The following is a 14,495-nucleotide window of genomic DNA, read 5'->3' on the forward strand; positions in this document are numbered from 1 at the left end:
AACATTGCGTGCAGCAGCAACCACAGCCTCCCAGACACTGTTCAGAGAGGTGTACTGTTTTCCCTCCTTGTAAATCTCACATTTGATGATGGACCACAGGTTCTCAATGGGGTTCAGATCAGGTGAACAAGGAGGCCATGTCATTCGATTTTCTTCTTTTATACCCTTTCTTGCCAGCCACGCTGTGGAGTACTTGGACGCGTGTGATGGAGCATTGTCCTGCATGAAAATCATGTTTTTCTTGAAGGATGCAGACTTCTTCCTGTACCACTGCTTGAAGAAGGTGTCTTCCAGAAACTGGCAGTAGGACTGGGAGTTGAGCTTGACTCCATCCTCAACCCAAAAAGGCCCCACAAGCTCATCTTTGATGATACCAGCCCAAACCAGTACTCCACCTTGCTGGCGTCTGAGTCGGACTGGAGCTCTCTGCCCTTTACCAATCCAGCCACGGGCCCATCCATCTGGCCCATCAAGACTCACTCTCATTTCATCAGTCCATAAAACCTTAGAAAAATCAGTCTTGAGATATTTCTTGGCCCAGTCTTGACGTTTCAGCTTGTGTGTCTTGTTCAGTGGTGGTCGTCTTTCAGCCTTTCTTACCTTGGCCATGTCTCTGAGTATTGCACACCTTGTGCTTTTGGGCACTCCAGTGATGTTGCAGCTCTGAAATATGGCCAAACTGGTGGCAAGTGGCATCTTGGCAGCTGCACGCTTGACTTTTCTCAGTTCATGGGCAGTTATTTTGCGCCTTGGTTTTTCCACACGCTTCTTGCGACCCTGTTGACTATTTTGAATGAAACGCTTGATTGTTCGATGATCACGCTTCAGAAGCTTTGCAATTTTAAGAGTGCTGCATCCCTCTGCAAGATATCTCACTATTTTTGACTTTTCTGAGCCTGTCAAGTCCTTCTTTTGACCCATTTTGCCAAAGGAAAGGAAGTTGCCTAATAATTATGCACACCTAATATAGGGTGTTGATGTCATTAGACCAAACCCCTTCTCATTACAGAGATGCACATCACCTAATATGCTTAATTGGTAGTAGGCTTTCGAGCCTATACAGCTTGGAGTAAGACAACATGCATAAAGAGGATGATGTGGTCAAAATACTCATTTGCCTAATAATTCTGCACTGTAATAACCTGTACTGTCCATCACTAGCAATGTATTGATCTACAGATGACATATGTGCAGTATATATAGTGTACATGTACTGTCCATCACTAGTAATGTATTGATCTACAGATTACATATATGCGGTATATATAGTGTACCTGTACTGTCCATCACTAGTAATGTACTGATCTACAGATGACATGTGCAGTATATATAGTGTACCTGTACTGTCCACCATCACTAGCAATGTATTGATCTACAGATGACATGTACAGTATATATAGTGTACCTGTACTGTCCATCACTAGTAATGTATTGATCTACAGATGACATATGTGCAGTATATATAGTGCATCTGTACTGTCCATCACTAGCAATGTATTAATCTATAGATTACATATGTGCAGTATATATAGTGTTCCTGCTCTGCCCATCACTAGTATTGTATTGATCTATGTATGACATATATGCAGTATACATAGTGTACCTGTACTGTCCACCATCACTAGCAATGTACTGATCTACAGATGACATGTGCAGTGTATATATAGTCTACCTGTACTGCCCATCACTAATAATGTATTGATCTACAGATGACATATGTGCAGTATATATAGTGTACCTGTACTGTCCATTACTAGTAATGTATTGATCTACAGATAACATATGTGCAGTATATATAGTGTACCTGTACTGTTCATCACTAGCAATGTATTGATCTACAGATGACATATGTGCAGTATATATAGTGTACCTGTACTGTCCATTACTAGTAATGTATTGATCTACAGATTACATATGTGAGGTATATATTGTGTACCTGTACTGTCCATCACTAGTAATGTACTGATCTACAGATTACAGATGTGCAGTGTATATATAGTGTACCTGTACTGTCCATCACTAGTAATGTATTGATCTACAGATGACATATGTGCAGTATATATAGTGTACCTGTACTGTCCACTAGTAATGTATTGATCTACAGATTACATATGTGCAGTATATATAGTGTACCTGTACTGTCCATCATTAGTAATGTATTGATCTACAGATGACATATGTGCAGTATATATAGTGTACCTGTACTGTCCATCACTAGTAATGTATTGATCTACAGATTGCATATGTGCAGTATATATAGTGTTTCTGCTCTGCCCATCACTAGTATTGTATTGATCTATGTATGACATATATGCAGTATACATAGTGTACCTGTACTGTCCATCATTAGTAATGTACTGATCTACAGATGACATGTGCAGTATATATAGTCTACCTGTACTGCCCATCACTAGTAATGTATAGATCTACAGATTACATATATGCAGTATATAAAGTGTTCCTGTTCTGCCCATCACTAGTATTGTATTGATCTATGTATGACATACAGTCAGGTCTATAAATAATGGGACTTCGACACAATTCTAATATTTTTGGCTCTATATACCACCACAATAGATTTGTAATAAAACGAACAAGATGTGTTTTAACTGCAGACTGTCAGCTTTAATTTGAGGGTATTTACATCCAAATCAGGTGAACGGTGTAGGAATTACAACAGTTTGCATATGTGCCTCCCACTTGTTAAGGGACCAAAAGTAATGGGACAGAATAATAATCATAAATCAAACTTTAACTTTTTAATACTTGGTTGCAAATCCTTTGCAGTCAATTACAGCCTTAAGTCTGGAACACAGACATTACCAGACGCTGGGTTTCATCCCTGGTGATGCTCTGCCAGGCCTCTACTGCAACTGTCTTCAGTTCGTGCTTGTTCTTGGGGCATTATCCCTTCAGTTTTGTCTTCAGCAAGTGAAATGCATGCTCAATCGGATTCAGGTCAGGTGATTGACTTGGCCATTGCATAACATTCCACTTCTTTCCCTTAAAAAACTCTTTGGTTGCTTTCTCAGTATGCTTTGGGTCATTGTCCATCTGTACTGTGAAGCGCAGTCCAATGAGTTCTGAACCATTTGGCTGAATATGAGCAGATAATATTGCCCGAAACACTTCAGAATTCATCCTGCTGCTTTTGTCAGCAGTCAGATCATCAATAAATACAAGAGAACCAGTTCCATTGGCAGCCATACATGCCCACGGCATGACACTACCACCACCATGCTTCACTGATGAGGTGGTATGCTTAGGATCATGAGCAGTTCCTTTCCTTTTCCATACTCTTCTCTTCCCATCACTCTGGTACAAGTTGATCTTGGTCTCATCTGTCCATAGGATGTTGTTCCAGAACTGTGAAGGCTTTTTTAGATGTCGTTTGGCAAACTCTAATCTGGCCTTCCTGTTTTTGAGGCTCACCAATGGTTTACATCTTGTGGTAAACCCTCTGTATTCACTCTGGTGAAGTCTTCTCTTGATTGTTGACTTTGACACACATACACCTACCTCCTGGAGAGTGTTCTTGATCTGGCCAACTGTTGTGAAGGGTGTTTTCTTCACCAGGGAAAGAATTCTTCGGTCATCCACCACAGTTGTTTTTCATGGTCTTCCGGGTCTTTTGGTGTTGCTGAGCTCACCGGTGCATTCCTTCTTTTTAAGAATGTTCCAAACAGTTGTTTTGGCCAGGCCTAATGTTTTTGCTATCTCTCTGATGGGTTTGTTTTGTTTTTTTCAGCCTAATGATGGCTTGCACCACTGATAGTGACAGCTCTTTGGATCTCATCTTGAGAGTTGACAGCAACAGATTCCAAATGCAAATATCACACTTGAAATGAACTCTGGATCTTTTAAATGCTCATTGTATTTGGGATAATAAGGAAATAACACGCACCTGGCCATGGAACGGCTGAGAAGCCAATTGTCCCATTACTTTTGGTTCCTTAACCACCTCAGCCCCCTAGCTTAAACACCCTTAATGACCAGACCACTTTTTACACTTCTGCACTACCCTACTTTCACCGTTTATTGCTCGGTCATGCAACTTACCACCCAAATGAATTTTACCTCCTTTTCTTCTCACTAATAGAGCTTTCATTTGGTGGTATTTAATTGCTGCTGACATTTTAACTTTTTTTGTTATTAATCAAAATTTAACGAAATTGTTGCAAAAAAAGTCATTTTTCACTTTCAGTTGTAATTTTTTTTATTAAAAAAACCACATCTAGAGAAGTGCAGTCATACCCGAGAAGGTGACTTTTCCTGTGATAGTAGGTGTTGTGACACAGCGCGTGTAATAGTCATATATAAGGGGCTCAAAAGTTAACAGGGAGAGTTCTCCTTTATGTATCACTGAGAAGGAGGAGTTAAGAGGGTCAGTGTGTTGGATGTTACCAGTTCATGAATGTGTTCAGTAGATAATGTTAATGATTGATCCTTGATATATGCGGCCTTAGGCTCATAAAGCCATTGGTTAGGAAGGTGAGCGGGTGTCGCAACCCAGAAAAAAGGAAGTCTAAACAGAATAACTACAGTTAGAGGCTGCTCTAACGGTTAGGGAAAGGGAATTGAGGGGTTGGGAGGGAATCCTTCTTAAGAAGGTATCGTAATTTACCTAATTTGCAATCGTTGTCTATTCTGAACATATATCTTTACCGGCTACAAGGATAGTATCTAGTAATACAGTAAGATGAAAGTCATTTCTTGGAACATAAAGGGTCTGAGGTCACCCCACAAAAGATGGATGATCCTTAGACACTTAAAGAAACTTAAGCCTGATATTGTTCTCCTCCAGGAAACTCACCTGGAAGAGAAGGATTTTGATAGGGTGAAAAAATTATGGGTAGGTTCAGTGTTTGGTGCTCCGGCATATAACAGGAAAGCGGGTGTTATAACAATGATAAACAAACAACTTAGGCTACTTTCACACTAGCGTTCGGAGCGGATCCGATAATGCAGACGTTCGCATCCGTTCAGAACGGATGCGTCTGCATTAAAACTTAGAAAATTTTCTAAGTGTGAAAGTTGTCTGAGCGGATCCGTTCAGACTTTACATTGAAAGTCAATGGGGAACGGATCCGCTTGAAGATTGAGCCATATTGTGTCATCTTCAAGCGGATCCGTCCCCATTGACTTGCATTGTAAGTCTGGACGGATCCGCTCGCCTCCGCACGGCCAGGCGGACACCCGAACGCTGCAAGCAGCGTTCAGGTGTCCGCTCACTGAGCGGAGCGGAGGCTGAACGCTGGCAGGCGGATGCATTCTCAGTGGATCCGCCTCCACTGAGAATGCATTGGGGCCAGACGGATGCGTTCGGGGCCGCTCGTGAGCCCCTTCAAACGGTGCGCATGAGCGGACACCCGAACGCTAGTGTGAAAGTAGCTTAACTGTACCGTGATAGGACACTCTGCCGATACACAGGGCAGGTGGGTACAAGTTCTTATCCAGGTTCAGGACACTCAATACAGCATTTATAATGTTTATGGCCCTAATACAAATAATGGAACATTCTTTAACGAGTTAGAGACCAGTGTGTTGGGAGACGCAAATCAATACAAGATTGTTGGGGGGGATTTTAATTCCGTGGTTAGAGGTGTGGAAGACAGAAGACGAGTAGGAGACAGGACCGGGATTGATGGGCCCCACGATAACATGATGCAACCTCTTATGGGAGGGGCTAATCTGGTAGATCCATGGCGCCAGTTACATCCCGATGATCGGAGCTTTACATTTTATTCAAATTCACAATCCTCGTGTTCGCGGATTGATTACATACTTCTTTCCCACTCACTGTCGCATAGGGTGGGGGAGGCGGAGATTGGTGCTATGGTTATATCAGGTCATGCTCCTATATCGCTAGACCTTGCTGAGACATTCCCAAGAGGAGTAGATTATATTTGGCGCTTTCCTTCATATTTATGTACAAGAGAGGAGTTTGTGGAAAAGTTGTCCATATGGTGGGAGGAGTTCAAGTCTGATAACTAGGGGCATTTGGGAGACCAACAGCTGTTTTGGAATACTGCAAAGGAAGTGATAAGAGGAAGGATTATAGGCAACGTGAGCAGTTTTAAGAAAAAGGCTCATCTTTCCTTTAACCGCCTCAGGACCGCCGTACGCAGGATTGCGTCCTGGCAGCGGCCCTGCTATTCTGGGTGGACGCATATACGCGTCATCTCGCGAGAGGCGAGATTTCCTGTGAACGCGCGCACACAGGCGCGCGCGTTCACAGGATCGGAAGGTAAGCGAGTGGATCTCCAGCCTGCCAGCGGTGATCGTTCGCTGGCAGGCTGGAGATGCGATTTTTTTAACCCCTAACAGGTATATTAGACGCTGTTTTGATAACAGCATCTAATATACCTGCTACCTGGTCCTCTGGTGGTCCCTTTTGTTTGGATTGACCACCAGAGGACACAGGCAGCTCAGTAATAAGTAGCACTAAGCACCACACTACACTACACTACACCCCCCCCCCGTCACTTATTCACCCCTGATCACCCCTTTGTCATTGATCACCCCCCTGTCATTGATCACCCTCTTGTAAGGCTCCATTCAGACGTCCGTAAGTTTTTTACGGATCCACTGATACATGGATCGGATCCGCAAAACACATACGGACGTCTGAATGGAGCCTTACAGGGGGGTGATCAATGACGGGGGTGATCACCCCATATAGACTCCCTGATCACCCCCCTGTCATTGATCACCCCCCTGTAAGGCTCCATTCAGACGTCCGTATGTTTTTTACGGATCCACGGATACATGGATCGGATCCGCAAAACACATACGGACATCTGAATGGAGCCTTACAGGGGGGTGATCAATGACAGGGGGGTGATCACCCCATATAGACATCCTGATCACCCCCCTGTCATTGATCACCCCCCTGTAAGGCTCCATTCAGATGTCCGTACGTGTTTTGCGGATCCGATCCGTGGATCCGTAAAAAAACATACGGACATCTGAATGGAGCCTTACAGGGGGGGTGATCAATGACAGGGGGGTGATCAATGACAAAGGGGTGATCAGGGAGTCTATATGGGTTTATCACCCCCCTGTCATTGATCACCCCCCTGTAAGGCTCCATTCAGATGTCCGTATGTGTTTTGCGGATCCGATCCATGTATTCGTGGATCCATAAAAAACATACGGACATCTGAATGGAGCCTTACAGGGGGTGATCAATGACAGGGGGGTGATCACCCTCTGTCATTGATCACCCCCCTGTAAGGCTCCATTCAGACATTTTTTTGGCCCAAGTTAGCGGAATTTTTTTTTATTTTTTCTTACAAAGTCTCATATTCCACTAACTTGTGTCAAAAAATAAAATCTCACATGAACTCACCATACCCCTCACGGAATCTAAATGCGTAAATTTTTTTAGACCTTTATATTCCAGACTTCTTCTCACGCTTTATGGCCCCTAAAATGCTAGGGCAGTATAAATACCCCACATGTGACCCCATTTCGGAAAGTAGACACCCCAAGGTATTCGCTGAGGGGCATATTGAGTCCATGAAAGATTGAAATTTTTGTCCCAAGTTAGAGGAAAGGGAGACTTTGTGAGGAAAAAAAATAAATCAATTTCCGCTAACTTGTGGCAAAAAAAAAAATTTCTATGAACTCGCCATGCCCCTCATTGAATACCTTGAGGTGTCTTCTTTCCAAAATGGGGTCACATGTGGGATATTTATACTGCCTTGGCATTTTAGGGGCCCTAAAGCGTGAGAAGAAGTCTGGGATTCAAATGTCTAAAAATGCCCTCCTAAAAGGAATGTGGGCCCATTTGCGCATCTAGGCTGCAAAAAAGTGTCACACATCTGGTATCGCCGTACTCAGGAGAAGTTGGGGAATGTGTTTAGGTGTGTCATTTTACATATACCCATGCTGGGTGAGAGAAATATCTCGGTCAAATGCCAACTTTGTATAAAAAAAAATGGGAAAAATTGTCTTTTGCCGAGATATTTATCTCACCCAGCATGTGTATATGTAAAATGACACCCCAAAACACATTGCCCAACTTCTGAGTACGGCAATACCACATGTGTGACACTTTTTTGCAGCCTAGGTGGGCAAAGGGCCCACATTCCAAAGAGCACCTTTTGGATTTCACAGGTAATTTTTTACACATTTTGATTTCAAACTACTTACCACACATTAGGGCCCCTAGAATGCCAGGGCAGTATAACTACCCCACAAGTGACCCCATTTTGGAAAGAAGACACCCCAAGGTATTCCGTGAGGGGCATGGCGAGTTCCTAGAATTTTTTATTTTTTGTCACAAGTTAGCGGAAAATTATGATTTTTATTTTATTTTTTTCTTACAAAGTCTCATATTCCACTAACTTGTGACAAAAAATAAAAACTTCCATGAACTCACTATGCCCATCACGAAATACCTTGGGGTGTCTTCTTTCCAAAATGGGGTCACTTGTGGGGTAGTTATACTGCCCTGGCATTTTAGGGGCCCAAATGCGTGCGAAGTAGTTTGAAATCAAAATCTGTAAAAAATGGGCGGTGAAATCCGAAAGGTGCTCTTTGGAATTTGGGCCCCTTTGCCCACCTAGGCTGCAAAAAAGTGTCACAAATGTGGTATTGCCGTACTCAGGAGAAGTTGGGCAATGTGTTTTGGAGTGTCATTTTACATATACCCATGCTGGGTGAGATAAATATCTTGGTCAAATACCAACTTTGTATAACAAAATGGGAAAATTTGTCTTTTGCCAAGATATTTCTCTCACCCAGCATGGGTATATGTAAAATGACACCCCAAAACACATTGCCCAACTTCTCCTGAGTACGGCAATACCAGATGTGTGACACTTTTTTGCAGCCTAGGTGGGCAAAGGGGCCCACATTCCAAAAGCACCTTTCGGATTTCACCGGCCATTTTTTACAGATTTTGATTTCAAACTACTTCGCACGCATTTGGGCCCCTAAAATGCCAGGGCAGTATAACTACCCCACAAGTGACCCCATTTTGGAAAGAAGACACCCCAAGGTATTTCGTGATGGGCATAGTGAGTTCATGGAATTTTTTTTTTTTTGTCACAAGTTAGTGGAATATGAGACTTTGTAAGAAAAAAAATAAAAATAAAAAAAATCATCATTTTCCGCTGTGACAAAAAATAAAAAGTTCTATGAACTCACTATGCCCATCAGCGAATACCTTAGGGTGTCTACTTTCCGAAATGGGGTCATTTGTGGGGTGTTTGTACTGTCTGGGGATTGTAGAACCTCAGGAAACATGACAGGTGCTCAGAAAGTCAGAGCTGCTTCAAAAATGCGGAAATTCACATTTTTGTACCATAGTTTGTAAAAGCTATAACTTTTACCCAAACATTTTTTTTTTTATCAAAGACATGTAGAACAATAGATTTAGAGAAAAATTTATAAGTGGATGTCGTTACATTTCGATTAATAACAAAAAAAGTAAAAATGTCAGCAGTAATGAAATACCACTAATGAAAGCTCTATTAGTGAGAAGAAAAGGAGGTAAAATTCATTTGGGTGGTAAGTTGCATGACCGAGCAATAAATGGTGAAAGTAGTGTAGTGCAGAAGTGTAAAAAGTGGTCTGGTCATTAAGGGTGTTTAAGCTAGGGGGGCTGAAGTGGTTAAGGAAGCGAGTCAGAAAGTCAGGGAGGCTTATTCCAAATTTTTGAGTAATCCGTCAGAGGTTAACAAGCAGAAGTGGGTTACTGAGCGCCAAACCTTTGAGAAATGTGTGAAGGAACGGGAGTCCCTGAGACAGTCAGAAATGGAAGCAAGACTATATAAATTTGGTAATAAATCAGGGAGGTTACTGGCTAATCTAGCTAAAGGGATGAGAAGCCCCCAGTATATAACATGCTTGACAGACAAAGAGGGTAAATTGATCCATGACCCGACTACAATTAGTAACATAGTAGGTTCATACTACGAAGCCTTATATAGGGAAGAGGGGACGGGCGACCTTTCAGACACTATATTAAATAGGGTAAAGCTACAGAAATTGTCTGAGGAACAGCTCCTTACTTTGAACGCAGACATAACTTTGCAAGAACTGCAGGAAACCATGAAACACTTGGGAAATTCCAATGCCCCTGGCCCGGATGGATTTACCAGGGAGTTCTTCAAAGCTCTGATACCCCAGGTATCCCCGGTTTTACTAGAATTATTTAATGGAGTATTCCAGGGCCGTATGAAATTAGATAATGAAAACATGTCATATATCAAGTTGCTCCCCAAACCAGGGAAAGATCCCTTGTCCCCTGGTTCCTACAGGCCCATCTCTCTAATAAATGTGGACGCGAAACTGTTGGCCAAAATTGTAGCGGATCGTTTAGCTACATTTCTTCCCCAGTTAATAGGAAGGGAACAGGTGGGATTTGTGAAAGGCAGGTCAGTAGTAACAAACATAAGGATTGTATTGACGGTTCTAGACCGGGTCCAGAATCTTCCTGTTGAGGGTGAGTTTCCAGCCATGCTCACCCTGGATGCGGCAAAGGCATTTGACAATGTAAGGTGGGCATGGCTGGGAGCAGTATTGGATAGGATGGGATTTCAAGGGGCTTTCAGGACATATGTGTCCCAAATGTACCACAATCCGAGAGCGAGGGTTTATACTCAAGGCTTTCTATCTAAGCCCTTTCAGCTTCAAAAGGGCACTCGACAGGGATGCCCACTATCCCCACTCCTGTTCAACTTAGCGCTAGAACCACTAGCCAGAGGATTGTGTGATTCTAGTGTCTTTGAAGGTATCAAAGTTGGGGGATGTCAGGCAAAAGCGGCCTTGTTCGCTGATGACATAATTCTATTCCTGGCCCGCCCGAAACAACATATAGGGAGGGTGATGGATTTGCTTAGCGAATTTGGGAAATACTCGGGATACGCAGTAAATAGTATGAATATGTAGAGAGAATGTTTTATCATAAGAAATGCTGATAATTGAAAACAGTTGTATATCAGAAGCATAGGTATGAGGATGTGCGATTTAGAGATTCTCTCTACATATTCATACGCAGTAAATAGGACTAAATGTGAAGTGCTTCCCTTGGCACAAGGAGATGATGGGAGAGATATTGACACAGGGAAATTTGGTATAGCCAAACCGTCGACCCAAATTACTTATCTAGGGATCAAAATAGGTAAGTTACCACATTCTTTATATAGGTTGAATTATCCACCCTTTTTTGCCAAAATTAAAAAGGATTTAGATAGGTGGAATAATTTGCCCTTGTCTTTAATGGGCAGGTGCCAATTGATAAAGATGATGGGGGCATCGAAACTAATGTACCCTCTACAAACGATTCCTGTCCTCTTAAGTCATGCCGATATAGGGGACCTTGAGAAGAAATTTACTCAATTCCTGTGGAGAGGTAAGAAGGCAAGAATTGCGTTAAAGTTAAAACTTAAAAAGGAACAGGGTGGCCTTAACTTTCCAGACCTGCGAGGTTATAATCTAGCGTGCCTTAGCAGACACATACTAGACTGGGTCAACAAGACTTCATTTTATTCAAACATACGAGTTGAGAGTCAGTTAGCATCACCGTGGAACCTGACAGCACTCCTTCACACCAAAATATCGAAACTCCCACGTGTAGCAAGGAAGTCCCTTATTCTCAGACACAATTATTACGTGGAAGAATGTGAGGAAACTGTTTGGCCTACCTTATTTGTTCTCTAAACATCTCCCTTTACAGGGTAATCCCAACTTCCCTCCTGGATATAGTGAGAAATCTTTCCTAGAGTGGGCAAATAAAGGAGTGACTAAGACAGGGGATCTGATCCACGAGAGGGAAGCCAAATGGGCATCACTGGGTGAGCTAACAGAGAGGTGGAATCTACAGAAACCGGCACAGTTCCAATATAAACAGGTTCTCAGCTCTGTAAAGAGCATTATAAGCGATTTATTCAAGATGGGGCAGAGAAACAAATTTGATTCCTTTCTAGGGCATAAGTGTAGAATGTCTATTTCAGAAATTTACATGATACTGAGGTCAACCTGGGAAGATCAGCTGGCGGTTAACTTGTTCAAAAAATGGGAAAATCAACTAGGGGTGATGGAATTAGAGTCAATTGCTCCAACAGGTATTCAGGTGCTCTATAAAGCAGTACCCAATGAACAGATGAGAGAAACTCACTTCAAGATCCTTCATAGGGCAATTTACAGATTTAATTTACCGCATTCCCTAGCCAAACCTGATAGGATAACTGCCTGTCCAAAGTGCAACACGCCAGGGACAGATCTGTTCCACGGTATTTGGACCTGCCCTAGTTTGACGAGCTTCTGGGCTCAAGTGCTTACAACTATGAGAAGGCTAGGCAGTAATCGCTCAGAACTATCACCCCTTTTGGTTATATTCCAGGCAGAAGAAAAACAATCATCTGATGATGAAAGGGGTAGTGAGAGGAAGGGCCTGAATACTCTTGAACATAAGATAATGTTGGAGGCAAAGAGATGCATATTAACGCAGTGGCTATCGGCAGACATTCCTAGTGTGGAAATGTCGTTGAATCGAGTTAAACGCTTATTTCATCTCGAATGGCGTGAGGCTATCACCAAGAAAGAAATGTTGGGGAAGAAATTGTACAAAATATGGAGGAGTTTCATGTTACAGTTTATTTCTAATTCAGAATATCCCTTATTGATGGAACCCTTCAAACTTACAGCGTGGTACCTACAGGAGGATCTGAAGGACCAGTTGGGGGATTTGAAAGTGTGAAAACTTAAATAAAAGGGTCTTACAAAAAAAATAAAAAAAATGAAGAATTGGTATAGAAGATTTTTTGTAGTAAAGATAGTGAGATGTTCATGCAGTTAAAGCACATCTTGTTCGTTTTGTTTAATTTTCATTGTGGTGGTGTATAGAGCCAAAAATGTTAGAATTTTGTTGATGTCCCAATATTTATGGACCTGACTGTATATAGTGTACCTGTACTGCCCATCACTAGTAATGTATTGATCTACAAATGACATATGTACAGTATATATAGTGTACCTGTACTGTCCATCACTATTAATGTATTGATTTACAGATTTACATATGTGCGGTATATATAGTGTACCTGTACTGTCCATTAATAGTAATGTACTGATCTACAGATGACATATGTGCGGTGTATATTTAGTGCACCTGTACTGCCCATCATTAGTAATGTATTGATCTACAGATTACATATGTGCAGTATATATAGTGTACCTGTACTGTCCATCACTAGTAATGTACTGATCTACAAATGACATATGTGCAGTATATATAGTGTTCCTGTACTGTCCATCACTAGTAATGTATTGATCTACAGATGACATATGTGCAGTATATATAGTGTACCTGTACTGTCCATCACTAGTAATGTATTGATCTACAGATTACATATGTGCAGTATATATAGTGTACCTGTACTGTACATCACTAGTAATGTACTGATCTACAGAGGACATATGTGCGTTATATATAGTGTACCTGTACTGTCCATCACTAGTAATGTATTGATCTACAGATTACATATGTGCGGTATATATAGTGTACCTGTGCTGTCCATCACTAGTAATGTACTGATCTACAGATGACATATGTGCAGTATATATATATATAGTGTACCTGTACTGTCCATCATTAGTAATGTATTGATCTACAGATTACATATGTGCAGTATATATAGTGTGCCTGTACTGTCCATCACTAGTAATGTACTGATCTACAGATGACATGTGCAGTATATATAGTGTACCTGTACTGTCCATCACTAGTAATGTACTGATCTACAAATGACATATGTGCAGTATATATAGTGTTCCTGTACTGTCCATCACTAGTAATGTATTGATCTACAGATGACATATGTGCAGTATATATAGTGTACCTGTACTGTCCATCACTAGTAATGTATTGATCTACAGATTACATATGTGCAGTATATATAGTGTACCTGTACTGTACATCACTAGTAATGTACTGATCTACAGAGGACATATGTGCGTTATATATAGTGTACCTGTACTGTCCATCACTAGTAATGTATTGATCTACAGATTACATATGTGCGGTATATATAGTGTACCTGTGCTGTCCATCACTAGTAATGTACTGATCTACAGATGACATATGTGCAGTATATATATATATATAGTGTACCTGTACTGTCCATCATTAGTAATGTATTGATCTACAGATTACATATGTGCAGTATATATAGTGTGCCTGTACTGTCCATCACTAGTAATGTACTGATCTACAAATGACATATGTGCAGTCTATATAGTGTTCCTGTACTGTCCATCACTGGTAATGTACTGATCTACAGATTACATATGTGCAGTATATATAGTGTTCCTGTACTGTCCATCACTAGTAATGTATTGATCTACAGATGACATATGTGCAGTATATATAGTTTACCTGTACTGTCCATCACTAGTAATGTATTGATCTACAGATTACATATGTGCAGTATATATAGTGTACCTGTACTGTACATCACTAGTAATGTATTGATCTACAGATT

This window comes from Bufo bufo, chromosome 4 (assembly GCF_905171765.1).
Source record: "Bufo bufo chromosome 4, aBufBuf1.1, whole genome shotgun sequence".
In the NCBI taxonomy this organism is placed as follows: domain Eukaryota; kingdom Metazoa; phylum Chordata; class Amphibia; order Anura; family Bufonidae; genus Bufo; species Bufo bufo.